The sequence below is a fragment of the Canis aureus genome, chromosome 34 (assembly GCF_053574225.1).
Source record: "Canis aureus isolate CA01 chromosome 34, VMU_Caureus_v.1.0, whole genome shotgun sequence".
NCBI classification, from domain to species: Eukaryota; Metazoa; Chordata; class Mammalia; order Carnivora; family Canidae; genus Canis; species Canis aureus.
In genome coordinates this window covers 29,033,129-29,050,315 of record NC_135644.1, presented here as the reverse complement: position 1 = coordinate 29,050,315, position 17,187 = coordinate 29,033,129, and the positions used below count along the sequence as shown (strand labels likewise).

At 37.7% G+C, this 17,187-nt stretch overlaps 1 long non-coding RNA gene across 2 annotated transcripts in view; it reads left to right on the top strand.

Moving 5' to 3' along the window:
- The window catches only part of LOC144304457 (uncharacterized), a 138,112-nt gene extending 129,775 nt beyond the window's left edge, over positions 1 to 8,337 (top strand). For both annotated transcript variants that reach the window (XR_013371366.1, XR_013371365.1), the window contains one exon: positions 8,177 to 8,337. This is a non-coding gene — a long non-coding RNA (uncharacterized LOC144304457). The remainder of the gene's footprint in view (positions 1 to 8,176) is intronic.
- The last annotated feature ends 8,850 nt before the right edge of the window (positions 8,338 to 17,187 follow it).

The following is a 17,187-nucleotide window of genomic DNA, read 5'->3' as shown; positions in this document are numbered from 1 at the left end:
TGCAGCATCCTGCTAAACCTTATCCTGAAAAATATATTTTCATTTATCTTTGAGTATATTATTAAGATGATTGCAGTCTAACAAAGCAATATGTTTTAAATTAGATTTTTCTATGATGCCACATCAATTTTTTTTATAACTCTGATGTTTCCTCATGCACATTTTAAAACCATTTTACAAAAAGCAGAAATTCTTATGGTTTTCCAAGTCTTTTATGATTTTACATGATGTTTCTCTCTCTTTCTCAGAAATATAGTAAATTATTATATTTAATAGAATATGGCTAATGATCCTGTAAAAACATGACATACTACATTTGGCATTGTTTATTTTCCAAACACGTGAAAGTATTCATTGTTACATGGCAGGAGCAACTAAAAATCAACATATTTAACAAGAATCATAAGAAATTCTCTGTAATTTTCTTCCCCTTTGTATATTTTAACATTGCTTTGAAAAGGAAAATTAAATTTAGAAAAAATATTCATTTACTCTCTTAAACATATTTCTCCTCTGAGATGTATAGCCTATTCCATGTTCCTTATTTCATATGACAAGTCAATCTCTAGTCAAAGATTGATAGCAATTCAGAGTCTTGCTGTACCAGGACAAAACTGTTTCTCTTCTCTACATCTGCCACAATAAGAAAGGAAAGACATAAGAAAATTCTATGTAAATACCAACGCTATCCAAATAAAGTTGTTATTGTTTTACTTATTTTCAAAGGGCAGTTTAACTCAATGAAACATGTAAGAATCAATTCTACAAAATTGTCCCTTAAACTGTGATTCCTGAACAAATTAACTTTTCTGCCTCAGTTTCCTATTCAATAAATAGGAGATAATGGTACTAATCACACTACATTCTTCACAAGATTGCTATGAGTTTGAAGGTGATCTAATAAATTTGGCAGTGTCATGTACGCTGAACCACTCATATCTCTAAGGAATCATCATTTCGCTTTTATTTCTAGAAGACTGATTTGTATGCTCAACTGAAATATATAAAATGAAGAATCAAGAAGTTGTATATGTAGAAAAATTGGCATCAACGTATAGCTCTCACTTGATCTTTTGCTATTTCACTCTAGAGAATTCTACAGATCAAAAATAAAAATTTAAAAAATGTGCTGGTAAATTTTCTAAGAGTAAGGAAAATGGATAATAGTGTTGTGTGAATATTGGTGAATAGGATAAGCAAAAGAGAGTAAGTAAAATTTCACTCAGTTCATAAAATACTGCAGAAGAAATTGCAATCACATCTACTATCAAAATTTCATGGTTCCCAGGTAGAAACACTCTCTTGTTTCCTGATTCTGAATGGTAATCTAGTGTTTTCCTTTCTCCTTGGATGATTTTGAGATAAAATCGAGTACACAGAATATATTAGAATACATTTGCAATTTAATTCATAAATTCCCTTTTTGTATTTGGGTACAAATGTCCAGAGGCACTAGGTTAAATATATACATATATATTATATAATATAATAAGAAAGTAAAAATAAATAAATTTATAGTTTAAATGATAGCTTAAATATTCCTATATCTACTTAAACTGTACCAATAGTTTAAATATTCCTATATAATTGGGGGTTACTTAGTGCAAAGAAGATATGTGATAGAAGAGTTAAATAAGGAGGAACTGTTAAAAGTTGGGTCTCCTGTTAAGCAGAGAGGAAAATCATTATGTGTCAGGAATAGAATTTTATTCTTAGAGACAAAAGAGTAGTCCCAGGACAGTTGAGAGGGGAAATTCTTCATTGCGTTCATGAAACCCTGAGCAGAGCCCCCGAGGGAAAAAGAAAAATCCACAGAGATCACTAACATTGAGTTGGCCCAAAATGACAGAGGACACATGGAATGTAGCTAAAAAATGCTTAAAATGTGTTCAGGTAAATTTCTCTCTGCCAAAATGAAATTCAAGTATAAAGAATATATTCCCCAGTGGGCAATGCTGCAAATTGATTTTTAGGACCCCTTCCAACTGTACATAAATAGAAAAGTGCATGTTAGTAGTTGAAGACGGATTTTTCCAATTGTATTGGGAACTTCCCTATGACTAGAAGGGCTTCAATGGGAAGTGGTAGCTAATAAACTGCACAGAAATATTCTCCATTGACATTAAAAGAGCATTTAAGCCTTAGTAAAGTTCTTTGGACAAGTTCTTAGCAAATTGTGCATATGTAGAAAATCATAAAGTAGTACAATATCGAATAATCTCTCAATGTGATTTTAATTACTATTGTTATCAGCTTATGCAAGAAGTTTGAGTTTTCAAGATGAAACAATCAAATAATTAAGATAAACAAATTTGAAAAATTTCATAAGTTAATTGCTCTTTAGTTGAGTTGTCTGGTGCTTCCTTCAAAAGATCCAGTTAATGAATAGTAACAGTTCTTTTGAATGTACAATAACTTACAGAGTCTTAATTTCATGTTTCCTGGCTATCTACTTTTTATTATTTCTTTAATTTTTTCTCCTGGCTAACAACTGTGAAGTGGTCAAAAGGCAAGGATAAGGAGGAAAGCAAAGAGGAGGAATCCACAGGGTGTAGATAATCCACAAACAGACTAATTGGTCCCTGGATAATTGCTGATCTCTTCGACAGCAATGCAACTGAGATTTCCAGAAAAATGAAAATACTTTATTTATATCTGTGCAAATTTTGTTCTCAAGGATAAAAGTACTAATCAGATGAGTTTAGATATTTGATCAACATCTCTAAACTATAACTACTTTCTAAATATTCACATGTTGCCTTTGTCTGCATTATCAAGTGCTTGTGTTTTCATTCATTTATAACTGAACAAAATCCTTACTAACACAGAACTAAAAATAAGGACTAGAAACCGTCTGTGTTCCTCTGACCCTTATTTTTCTTCTCTGTATGATGATTCTGGATCAGCCTTATCAGTGACAAGCTGTATGACCTTGTTCAATTACTTTATCATTATTACACAAGAAGGTTTTCATTTCTTAAATAAAAATATTCTATGATGTTAAAGTATTCACATATTCACAAAAATATTTAAAGAGTGACTACTTCATGAAAGGTTTGTGCTTGGCATGAAAAAAAATAGAAGCAATAAGTAAGTAATAATCCTTATTTTAAGAAACTAATATTCTATAAGGAGATAAATATAATGGAAAATCATATGCTTTCCACTTAAAAATGTGAAAACAAATACAATGGATGCTAAGAGATAATTCAAGTTGAAAGAGGTTGTTGAAAGAATGCATTATTGGGAAAATGGTATTTGACTGGAATCTTCAGAGATCGCTAAAATTTGGCAACATGACTGTCCTAACTGATGAGGAATTACAAAGAATGAAAAAGAAAGTACATAACGTGGAGTCGAGAAGCATAGGAGGTTTTTAGGGAACTATGTATTTGTAGTGTTGCTTGGTTGAAGCATTTAGTATGTGTAAATGAGTTGTTGGATGCAAGTTGAAACGGCAATGTGGGGCTTTGAAGTTCAGGGAAAACATGATTTGACCGTGAATATTTTTCAGCAGAGTGGTTGCACTCTAGAAATATTTAGCTTGATACAATGTGCGGTTAATACAGAAAAGAGACTCTAGGTGGGTGGAACTAGTAAGGAGGCTATTTCAGTGATGTTTGTGATGAATAATTGGTAACTGAACTAGAATGATGATAATAGAAATTTTAAAAGGGGAAGAGATGCAAAAGACACACTTGAAGGGTAAATAGACATGTTTCCCAGGTAGAAGAAATCAAGACCATTTTTTCAAATGGTTGAGTAGAGGGTGGTTCCATGAAATAAAGAAATCCAAAGAAGAGTTAGAATGTAGCCAGTTATCTGTAATTACATCTGTTGATTTTGACATATTAATAGTCAATCACTTAGTCACTGAAAAGTGTGTAATTGGATTTCTGGACAGAGTGTGAGGTTGTGAATTATACCTTTGTCCAAACTGTAAATATGGATGAATTATCAAAGAATATAGGTAAAGAACAAAGACATTGCCTTAGAATAATGCCACAATTTGGAAGTTTGGGAATAAAATATGGGCCATAGATTTAACATAGAAAGAACAGTTAGGGCATGAAAAGAGAACACAAGTAGTAAATGGTCCTAGAAACAAATAAAAAAAATGAATATTTTATTTGTGGCAGAGAGAGAAAGCAGCTAAAGGAATAACAAAACTCAGGCTAGTCTTGATAATTCTCATGGAGTTGGAGTAACCAATGCTCAATTTAATCTCTCAATTTCAATTTAGGTTTTTACGGAGAACAATGTTTAGGATCAAAACAAAGGTGCATTTGGGGCGTCTGGGTGGCTCAGTTAAGTGTCTAACTCTTGATTTCAGCTCAGTCTCGATCTCAGGGTTGTGAGTTCAAGCCCTGCTTTGGGCTCCACACTGGATGTAGAGCCTACTTGAATAACAAACAAACAAACAAATCAAAGGTGTATTAAAAACTTTAAGCTTGGGTAATGGGCGATGTTAATGCCATTAACGGAAGTAGGGATGTGAAACTGCTAAATATTAACATAAACCCTGCTGGTATTTAATAAATAAAATATCTCAACTGTCTATGATGATTAATATGGTGACAGCTTGCTATTTGACCACTAGGAAATCCCTCTCAATGTAACTTCCAGCTATATGTTATATATTTGTTTTATAGCAAACTGAAAAATGGTTACATTAGCTCACATGCCAGTTGAATTCCAAGAACTCTGACCCGATATTTAGTCCATTTAAGTTAAGGCCTATTTCTTTGCAAGCCTATTCCTTTAAAATATTTTCTTGATGTGTCTATGCAACCTGAAGTGAAATGTGAGGGTAAAGAGTGGGGTGCGGTGCACAAACTCATCTACACGACCAGGTTCTAAGTACAGAGGGTTCTAGAGGTTATATGGTAGAAGGTCTAGTTTAATATCACCTTGATCTCACAGCTTCTCTGGCCAGGGGAATTCCAGGAAATAAAAAGATTCCAATGTCTAGGAAATGCTGAGAAATGGCAAAGATACCTGCAGCCTTTTAGAGCAAGACCATCTTAAGACTGTATTCTATTTTCTTAGATAACCGTAGCAAAGGCATGCTTTAGCAGCTTACAAGCACCAGAAATGATTTTGCACCAGTTCTATTACACAGAGATGAAAGGAGAAGTGTTTTGTACCTGTGCATATGTGACCATAGGGCCCATTATATAATTTAGCTATACTCCTCTGGATTTACGAAGAAAGCTAAGTGTTATTTTGGTGTTGGAATTTTTTACTGTTAATTTTCCATCGTAACAACTTTCCTTTTGAAGCACTGTCCACAGATCTGTTCCAGAAGGAGTGTAATTCACTTAAAAGGTTATTTCTGAACTGTGACCACAGTAACTTGATTGCAACACAGAGGAAGTATACATGATAGAATTAATTTATTTCCTAAGAAGCTATGATATGAGGAATCAAGGTATCCATATGCCTTCTAGTTCCACTGTGTGCCTCTCAGGGTTTTGTGCTCACTCCCATCATTCTAGTCAAGCACACTTAACCTCTAAGCTCATGACTATGTCTCCTTTTCTCTCACCACCATACATGTTAGACACATTCCAGTACAACAGTTTTGATAAAATACAGCAACTAAGATTTGCCAAGCATTTTTTTTGTACTGAGCATTTCCTGAGTGTCAAGGATTGTCATGAGCACTTAATTCTCAAAATAACCTAGTGCAATAAAGAATCCAGCTCTATTTTTGATGTTTGATGGCTGATAGCTTTTAAGCCCCACTCCTTCCCTTTACCCCACATTGGAGGAGGCTGATATGAAAGCCCAGGTTCACCCTCCCCTGAGTTTACTCAAGTTGTACAAGGATCCATATCTGAGGGTTAGAGGGACCTACACTTAAATTCAGAGGGTCTGATTTCAGAGCCCAAACCTTCACTGCTACACTAAACTGCCTCTCTAATCTCTTCCAATGGAAAAGATTCTCAGACGAACATCAATAATCATGGTACTACACCTGGATATATTAAAATACATTAGAATAATAAAATGAATACTATGAGTTTATAGGTTCAGCACTGATGGTAAATGAGCGAAAAGTTCTTTGTTTTAATACCTGTGTTTTACAATTAAAATTCTTCATAGGTATGAGATATGTGTGGCTAAATTAGCTGCAATAATAAAAAATACATAAAAGCACTTCAGAGGTTCAGGTGGCTCTCACATGTTATGATTAGCTGTCAATTTAAATTTCTTAGGCTATATTAATTTATTGGGTTTGATTACCTTTAAGAGTATACTACTAAGCTTAAATTTGTTTTAATAATCTAATAATTGAAGTCACCTGCAATGAAAAATTTCAATGACATAGAATTCTAGCCTAGAAGATTTTTTCTTGCTTTCTGCTTTAGCTGCTCATCTTCAACAGTCAACACAATCCAATCTTAACTTGCACTGTTAGAATTGACATTGGAATCTGCAGCAGTATTTGTCTTAATCCAATATTTGTCTCATTCCCAGTTCTTACTCTCAGTATTTACCTTATTCCTGAGTGTTTTAATTTTTGTATTTGTTATATGCCTTTTCTTCTCCCAAAGACTCATCTTAACAGGTTTTCTCTCATTGCATCTGTAAATGACGGTGCAGCAGATGCATGTGTAATGTGGGACATTGCAAAGTTCCACATAATGACTAGATGAGCTCGGCAGGTGAATTCGGAATTACCAAGTCATTGCTCTCAACTTTCATGAGTTTAAATAGCAGTGATGAATAGTCATGGTGTATGGGCTTGGCTAGATCTCAGACCTAGGGGAAAAAGAAACTTTTTTGTAGATACTTGGTTAAAGTAGCTTCAACTTCAGACTCCTTCCTTCCTTTCACCTGCCCTCACTCTCTCCCTCCTTCTTTCTTTCCTTCCTCCCTCCCTTCCTCCCTCCTTTCCTTCCTTCCTTCCTTCCTTCCTTCCTTCCTTCCTTCCTTCCTCCCTCCCTCCCTCCCTCCCTCCCTCCCTCCCTCCATTCCTTCCTTCCTTCCTTCCTCCACTCTTATTTTTTCTCCCAAATATAAAGAATATTTGCAGGAGAAATTTTATATTAGGTTATTTAAACTATGCCAATATAGACCAAGAGTAGGGAAACTATTTCAAGCCTCATACACAGAACCAATTCACTAAAAGGCAAAATCTTTTAAAAATGATGTTTTTATACTATTTTACTTACTAAATACAGTAAAAGCCTTCCTTCCTTCCTTCCTTCCTTCCTTCCTTCCTTCCTTCCTTCCTTCCTTCCTCCACTCTTATTTTTTCTCCCAAATATAAAGAATATTTGCAGGAGAAATTTTATATTAGGTTATTTAAACTATGCCAATATAGACCAAGAGAAGGGAAACTATTTCAAGCCTCATACACAGTACAGTTAGAACCAATTCACTAAAAGGCAAAATCTTTTAAAAATGATGTTTTTATACTATTTTACTTACTAAATACAGTAAAAGAAAATATTGGATTTATCATAAAACTAAAATCAAACAGTAGTCTTTATGGCATAGCACTTTTGATCATGATTTATGCTACTGGGTTGGATAATTTTAGCAAATATATTATAGTCAATATTAACACACAAAAAAGTGTGGTACATTGGTTCTTATTTTGCAAACTGAATTTAGTTCCTTTCTCATAAAAGGAGTTACAAAAAAAGCACTTTTAATTAGCAGAAATAAGTGGACCTGCTCTGTGTGTGTAAGTGTAAGTGGTCTTTTTAGTCTGATGAGGGTGATATAGTTGAGTAGAAAAAATGAATAAGGTAGGTGTAAAAAGGTTGAATTAATGTAGGGAGTTGATTTTCTCATAGCCTTAGAGAATATACCCAGGGAAACAAGGGAGATGACGAGTATATGAAATGCAAATTTTAGTGTCTAGAAGTAAAGGTTTATTGACACATAGTCACATTTCTTTGCTTACTTATCGTCTATTGCTGCTTTTGAGCTAGGGTGGCAAAAATGACTAGCTGTGGCAGAGACCATATAGTCCACAAAGCTTTAAATAATTGCTATCTGACCCTTTACCAAAAAAAGTTGGCTGATCTTTGATTTAGAGGATAATGCCATGCTCCACATAAATTTCTTCCCTCTAGATCACACAAGCTAGCTTTGCATCTAAGACCTTTCTTTTGATCAAATTAATGTAACTCTTTGTTTTCTATTTCTTACATTCTAGCGTCAACGATCAAGTCAGATGATCCAAAGGCTGATAAAGTGCCGAGTCTCATATGAAATTAATTTTTACTTTGAACAAAAGTACACAAAATATATCTAGAACAACCAGAGACAGTCATGGATTTTTATTGCCAAAAAAATATTACCCACATTTTCACTCTACTTCTGTGTGCCTCTTCTGATTTGTTACCTACCCTTCTCATCTCACCTTCTCAAACAAGTTGACTTGCACCAGTTGACAACTTTGCCCTCTCACCTTCCTTGTTTTTGACCAATGGATGGCATCAGAAGACAGGGCAAATGGATGAGGCATGTATTTCCTAGTTTCCTCCTGAGGCAGCCTGCATCTGTGACTTGGGGACGAGATTATGGAAATAGAGGCAACTCTGCAGTTCAACATTTCTTAAAGTATTTTAATCTAAAACCTACATATGTGCATTTTATTTATTTATTTATTTTTATTTATGATAGTCACAGAGAGAGAGAGAGAGAGAGAGAGAGAGAGGCAGAGACACAAGCAGAGGGAGAAGCAGGCTCCATGCACCGGGAACCCGACGTGGGATTCAATCCCGGGTCTCCAGGATCGCGCCCTGGGCCAAAGGCAGGCGCTTAACCGCTGCGCCACCCAGGGATCCCACATTTTAATTATATAGTATATTCTTTCTAATGTTGCACCACACTTAATTTTTATAAACGTATACATTATCAGATGTGAGACTGGCAGAGAGCTGATTCTCAAGCTAAGCCTTACCAAAATGGAAAGTAATAAATATTAATACAGGGATCCCTGGGTGGTGCAGCGGTTTACTGCCTGCCTTTGGCCTGGGGCGCGATCTTGGAGACCCGGGATCCAATCCCACATCAGGATCCTGGTGCATGGAGCCTGCTTCTCCCTCTGTCTATGTCTCTCTGCCTCTCTCTCTCTCTCTCTCTCTCTCTCTGTGTGACTATCATAAATAAATTAAAAATTAAAAAAATAAATATTAATACATATAATTTCTGTTTTCCTTTAGCTTTAACAAAACATCAAATTCTATTCTTTTTTTAATCTTCTGGATTCCTGCCCCCTCCCCCCCACTCCCCACCACCCGCCATTTAAAAGTGGTTCTCTCTTTTCCTGTAACAAGAATTAATGCACAAAAAGACTAGGACATCCTTTTTTTTTGTTTTGTTTTGTTTTTATTTTTAGGATTTTATTTATTTATTCATGAGAGACAGAGAGAGAGGCAGAGACACAGGCAGAGGGAGAAGCAGGTTCCCTGTGGCGAGCCCAGTGTGGGACTCGATCCCAGGACCCTGGCATCACAACACCCTGAGCCAAAGACAGATGCTCAACCGCTGAGTCACTCAGGTACTCCAGACTAGAATATTCTTAATGTAAATATGCATATACTGTATTTGCATATTAGTATCCATAAGGCCTTCTTATCACATATTATGTATTCAGAAAGGACTAAAATGATAAAAAAGATTAGAAAATGGCTTGGTGGGGTACCTGGGTGGCTCAGTGGGTGAAGCATCTGCCTTCGGCTCAGATCATGATCCCGGGGTCCTGGGATGGAGCCCCACATGGGGATCCCTGCTCATCAGGGAATCTGCTTCTCCTTCTCCCTCTGCCCCTCTCCCTACTCATGCTCTCTCTTTCTCTCTCTCAAATAAATAAAATCTTAAAAATAAAAAAAAAGAAAATCGATTGGTTTACAATAGAATAGACTATACTCTATTTTCCACAAATACCACATTGCTGATGAATGTGAGGGGCTGCTCCCACCTTTCTTTCCAGGAGAAAGAATTTGCCAGTAACAGTGATGTAGTGACAGGAAAGAACTCAGCCTCAGATCTCTCTGTTCCATGTCATACTTAGAATAGAGATTTTCTTCTTAGAATAGAATTTTTCTTGAATTGGCTAAAAAAGTCATACACTTCATGCTGCCTTCTGCAGTACCATCTGGGAAGGGAATTAACAGTCTGGGAAAATAGTCTGTGGTGGAATCCTTTGCACTTCACTGTGGTGGACCGCACAGACCAGTTGCATTTTAACAGATGTGCAAAATCTTTGCAAGTTGCCTATTATGCTTCTAAGGATTCAAATGAAATAAAGTACCAAATTTACTCTATAAAACTAAAGATGAATAATGTACATTCTTCAACTGCAATTTTTATTCATCTTTCATAGGATGTTTCATACCCACAAAAATTGTTACATTATTTTCACATTAATAGAGACATTGACCCTTTGACATGTTAATGTTTATTGCATTTGTGAAAATACTTCCAAAAAAGTCACCATCTAACAAAGTGACAGTGAAAATATGGAGTTAGTTTTAAAAATTAGAAGTAGTGGGGCAGAGCCGATGGCTCAGTGGTTTAATGCCACCAGAGCCCGGGGTATGATCCTGGAGATCCGGGATCAAGTCCCACGTCAGGCTCCCTGCATGGCGCGTGCTTCTCCCTCTGCCTCTCTCTCTCTCTCTCTCTGTCTCTCATGAATAAATAAATAAAATCTTTAAAAAAAATTAGAAGTAGTGAACGATCAAAAATTGTTTTTTTAAAGGGGCCAGACATAACAGAAAAAAAGCTAAACAGTTTAATGCAACTGTTGCAAGCAGGCTTTTCCCAATAAAACCCTGCCATTAAAGATAATTTTTGAACATGCAATCTCTACCTTTTTTCTAATAATTTCTCCAGATATTTATAAATTGTTTTTCCTTTTTAAATATTGTATCACTCCTTACAGTGTGGCTTTTTTAAAAAATGAACAATTTATTTAGCTAATAAAATGCAAAACCAAAATAGCAGAAAGGGAACACTAATATAAGCTTCTTTAGACCTGGCCTGCTCTGAGGTAGCCCACCAGTTTTTCTTTATTGGCCAACCATCTCTAATAAGTAGTATTTGTAAAGTAGACTCTTTGTTTCCATCTCTTTTTTATAATTGGATTATTATATTGTTGTACAATAGGGATAGCCAAACTGTAGAAATATAATTAAATAAAATGCTATATTCTAAACACTGAGATAATTTTTTTTAAAAGATTGTATTTATTTATTCGTGAGAGACACAGAGAGAGGCAGAGACACAAGCAGAGAGAGAAGCAGGCTCCCTGTGAGGAGCCCGATGTGGGACTCGATCCAGAGACCCCAGGATCACAACCTAAACCAAAGGCAAGATGCTCAACCGCTGAGCCACCCAGGCACCCATAGATAAACAAATTTGACTGAATATGTATGTTTTCTTTAAAAATTTATGGCCTTTAATAAGTAGATGTATTTTTTTTAAGAGTTTATGCATTTATTTGAGGGAGAGTGAGAGCTAGAGAGATCATCAAGAGAGAGGGAGAAACCAACTCACCACTGAGCAGAGAGCCTGATGCAAGTGTCGATCTTATGTCCCTGACATCATGACCTGAACTGAATGCACCCAGTTAACCAGCTGAGCCATCCAGGTACCGCAGTAAATGCATTTCTATAAATCAATTCTACACTAAAATTCAGACATTTCTATGCAAAAATATAAGCATTGTTAATTTAACTAAAACAATTGTTCAAATAATCTCACAGTGATTGCAGGATACACAGAGTAAACATAATAGGATATAGACTCATGAAAAATATTGAAAATTCACCCTTTACAACCATAGTTATTTTTAACATTTATTATCTTCAAGAGATAAAAAAGTTATTCTCTTCCCACAATCTAATTCAAACCATGTATATGTCATAATGTGCTCTTTCTACATGTTACAAATTTTTTTTTAGACATAATTTTAAAGGACTGCATAAGATCCCATAATAAGACTGCAAAACTTAAACATATTTGCTTACTAGGCTATAATCAGTCAGTTTTAATAGGAAGAGATTGGATATTATCTCATTGCCTTCTACTTGGAAATAGGTTCAATAGATCTTTATTTCAGCAAAGGAATATCATACAGTCAGGACCACTGATGGTATGAATCAATATTTTTATAAGAAAATAGGTTTACTGGGCAGCCCGAGTGGCTCAGTGGTTTAGCGCCTGCCTTCAGCCCAGGGCATGGTCCTGGAGACCCGGGATCGAGTCCTGCGTCTGGCTCCCTGCATGGAGCCTGCTTCTCCCTCTGCCTGTGTCTCTGCCTCTCTCTCTCTCTCTCTGTGTGTGTGTCTCTCATGAATAAATAAATAAAATCTTGAAAAAAATAGGTTTACTAATTAGAGTGAATCTGTATTTCTTTCACATTTGACTTATATAATTTCAAATATAACATCAAATAAAAGCATAATTGTATTTTTGTTAACAGGGCTCCTAAATCTAAGATAAACATTGTCTAAAATTAATAAGAATTTACTTATTTTGATAGTAGAACATTATTAGATGTGTTGATAAGTAATAAACGTAAAGAAATTTGTATATGCCATCATTTGTAAACGTAAGTGAAAACAATTGACTCTGGGAAATTTAGGCAAGGAGCAGAGAATAAGAGATCTGGCCTGAAAAATGTTCAAATAGGACCAACAATCACAATCAGGACTAATTTGATGAATATGCCATCAGCATTGCTCCTGGACACACAACTAACCTTCTTACTCTTTTCTCCTACTTCTGAGGATCCCATCTAGACTTCTGGAGTAGCTGCTGCAGCTCTGTCTGGAAATGGTATGTACCTGCCATCAGAATGAAGCCACATGGTCTTTGCTTCTTCACATCACTAACTTGCCATTCAGATCTGAACTGCTGAAAAACCTGGCAGAAATAGAACTTCGACAATGCAGAAAGCATTGGAAGTCCAGTGGAAAAATAAAACAATTTTGCTGAAAATAGCTTCACACACACAAAATTATAAATTACTTAATATGATGATATAGTATAACGTCAACATATGCACATTGCAAATTAGTACATCCATGAACTCTAGATAACATGAATTCTCATGTAATAAGCTTAATATTTAATTGTAAAATAGTCACTATAGTAAAAATAATATATTATGAAAAAAGAACAGTCCTATTTAAAAAATGTATACATGAAGAAGTCTTAAAATGGGATTTAAAACTCAGTGGATAGAAAAAAATCCTATATTGGACAAACATAAAATTAATTTGGGAGGCAAACATAAAATCAAAAATTTGGAATCCTGTTTTAAGAGATAAAAGACACACACACAATATATATATAAAGGTAAAAAAGATGGAGTAAATAGGTTCAATGTAGATCGAAAGGCATTTAAGATAAATATTTTTATTTTTATTTTATTTTTTTAAGTAAATATTTTTAAAATGGAATGAGATAGTTACAGCATTAACAGAGCCACAAATCTTCAGATTTGGAAAACATGGGTCTTGCTTAATGGTACATTTTGAAATTCATAGCTTCACACATTAGTAACACTGCAGAATATTAAACATAAAGATTAAGATCTTTAAAAAATCAGGAAAAATTTCAAATGACTTTTGACATAATGACAAGCGTCCTTACACAAGAATTAATGCAATCGAGAGTCTTCACTACCGTCAAAAAGCTGAGAAAAAAAATCATCAATCTAGAAATCTATATTTTGGTAAGCTACCACGCAACAAGAAAGGCAAAATAGACATTTCCAGTCAGAGAAAAGCAAGGAGAGCGCCGCGTAGCCCACGACGCACACCTGGAACCAACATAGCTGGGTGTGGACTACACTGAAATTAAAAAATAAATAAATAAGAAATATGGGGACTATCGCGTCCTGAGTCACATGTAATGGACCTCTGCAAGATATTTTTTGGAAGAGATGAATCAAGAGGGAAGAAGCAGGAAGAGGCGCCGCAGAGCCTGCGGGGGCTGCGTGGCTGTGGGCCGCGGGCTGCGGGGCTGAGGCGGGAGCGCGCCGCCCGGAGACCTGGGCGCCCCGAGCCGAGGCCTGGGCCTGGGCCTGGTCCCCGGGTGGTCCCGAGCTGCGGCCTGGGCCTGGCCTCTGGGTCCCCGAGCCGCGGCCTGGTCTCCGGGTCTCCGGGTCTCCGGGTCCCCGAGCCGCTGCCTGGGCCTGGTCTCCGGGTCTCCGGGTCTCCGGGTCTCCGGGTCTCCGGGTCTCCGGGTCCCCGAGCTGCGGCCTGGTCTCCGGTCCCCGGTCCCCGAGCCGCGGCCTGGTCTCCGGGTCTCCGGGTCCCCGAGCCGCGGCCTGGTCTCCGGGTCTCCGGGTCCCCGAGCTGCTGCCTGGGCCTGGTCTCCGGGTCTCCGGGTCCCCGAGCCGCGGCCTGGTCTCCGGGTCTCCGGGTCCCCGAGCTGCTGCCTGGGCCTGGTCTCCGGGTCTCCGGGTCTCCGGGTCCCCGAGCTGCTGCCTGGGCCTGGTCTCCGGGTCTCCGGGTCTCCGGGTCCCCGAGCTGCTGCCTGGGCCTGGTCTCCGGGTCTCCGGGTCTCCGGGTCCCCGAGCCGCGGCCTGCCCCTGGGGCCCTGGCCCTGCCCGCCCGTAGGCGGCTCGGGGAGGCTGCTGGCGGCCGGTGCCTGCGGCGGCCCGAGCATGCGGAGGCGGAGGCGAGAGCGCCGGGGAGCCCGCGCCGCCAGCCGCAGGAGCTCAGTGTCCCACACGAGCGTCGCCAGATTTCCGTCTCCTTCAGATTCACCTTCTAATTGGTTTCACGTGGATTATTTTCAAAGGGAATGTTACCAGCTTCTGCTGCAAAGACTAGGAACTTCGGTAACTGGACCCAGAAAATCATTAGGGACATAAAGTACTTGGGGTCAAAACACGCTCCGGAGAGCCTCCAAGCTGAACGTTTGGTCGCCTCGTTGCCGAAGACTCGGCCTTGGCGGATCCAGCACAGTCGGTGTGACTTTCTGTCCACAGCATTTTTAAGTCAGAACGTCCAGACGTCGCCCTTGGGACGGAGCGCTCGGATTAGAGGCCTGGCCCATGGGCCTTACCAGCCCTTAACGCCTTAGCAAACAGGAGGCCGCATTCCCACGTCCTCGCGGTCTCAGGCCGCTGAGTCCAAGACGCAATCACAGAAGAAAGAAAGTTGAGAGGCGTGTGTTTTAGGCAATAGGGTTCATTTGACTGCTCTTGCTGGCTTTCTCAACCACATTAGCTGACACTGAGGCCGGGGATTTTAAATCGAGAAGACAACTGTGGGGGCACCTGGGTGGCTCAGTCGGTTAAGTGTCCGCCTTCGGGATTAGGTCATCATCACGGGGTCCTGGGATTGACCCTCGAAGTCAGACTCGCAGCTCGGCCCCCTGCCCATGCGCTCGCTCACTCGCCCTCTCTCTCTCTACCTCAAAGAAATAAATGAAATCTTGAAAAAAAGAAAAGACAATTTTGCTTTCATGTTCACTAAAGAGCACTACTGAGCCTATAGCTTTAGCTAGCGGGTGTCAGGAAGCCACAGATGAAATGTCCCCATTTCTCTCCCTCTTAAATGTCGTTGTAAACCAAATCTGGGGACAAGAGAAGAAATTCCAAAGGAGGCTGACCTTGGATTTTTATAATTATTCTGTAGGTCAAGAGAAGAGAGGATATTAGGAACTAGAATAAATTTACAGATTTGTCAAAGGATAAAGATGGCAAATGAACTGTTATAAGTAAAAGCTCGTTTACCATACAGAGACAAAGATGAAGGAAGATGACACTGTTGAAAAAAGTGAGTGTTGGGAAGGAGCTACAAGCCGATTTTATTACTGCTCATAACAGCAAACCAATACGTGCAGTCTAACAAAAGAGGCCATCAATGTAATACAGGAGTCCAGAGGTGATCAGGACAGAGTTTCTGATAAAGACACTAACTGAGAGCTAAAGCAGCAAAATAATAAATCCTATGTATATCTGTGTGTATATGACACATAGAACGTATTTTACATATATATGCATATATATGCATTTATATGTATATATTTCTATGTTTTATATACATGTACACATATATATGTTTGTGTAGCTACAAAAACAACTAAACTAAGGCCAAACATATGTATACATCATTAAAATAAATGGAAATAAGTGTAGCTCACCTGTTACAGAAGAAGTAGTCAAATTTATCCATAAAATTTAACTCTTTGCTATTTGCAAGAAACCCAATTAAAGAAAAATGATTTGGAGACATTAAAAAGAAAATTGTAGGCAACATGTCTGAAACAAATGTAAACAGAAAGAAAAATATACTTGGATCTTCTTATCAATTAAAATAGACTTCAGTTAATCAGTCAGACTGAGAAATACAAATACCATGTGATTTCACTTATATGTGGAATCTAACAAAAATGAATAAGCAAACCAAAAGCAGAATCAGACTCGTAAATACAGAGAACAAATTGATTGTTCCCAAAGGGGAGAAGGAGTGTCAAGATGGCCAAAATGGATGAAGGGAGTAGGAGGTACAGGCTTCCAGTTATGAAATAAGTCATGGGAATAAAAGACACAGCATAGTGAATACAGTCAATGACATTGGAAGGTGACAGATGGTAGTTGTGCTTGTGGTGAGCACGGCATAATGCATAGAGATGTTGAGTCACTGTGTTGTACACCTGAAACTAATAATAATAAAGTTCAGGAAACAAATGCAAATTATTGAATCAAAGGCTACAATTAAAAATAAAGGCACAACACAAATATATATATTTTTATAGAGAAAACCTAGAAGCCACATTGATATAGCGGAAATCAGAGGAAATACAGAATAGTAAAAATGGATTTTCAGTTAGTCAGTTGATAATACCTATAAAAATAATGCTTATAAGATTAATCAATATAATTGTATACCTTGATAATACAGAAAGGTCTTCTTTTCATGAACTCATTGAAAATATACAAACATTTGAAGATATATTTGGCCGCAAGTAAAGTCTCATTGGTTTTTATTAAATGCAAAAATATTGGCACTATTTGTTGGTAACTCTGCAAATAAATAAGAAATTAGTAATAATTCCTAAACAACTTGCTTCCATCTGATCATTATAAAGTTATTTAAAAATGTATTCTTCTGGGGCGTCTGGGTGGCTCAGTGGTTGAGCGACTGCCTTTGGCTCAGGGGTGATCCCAAGGTCCTGGGATCGACTCCCGAATCA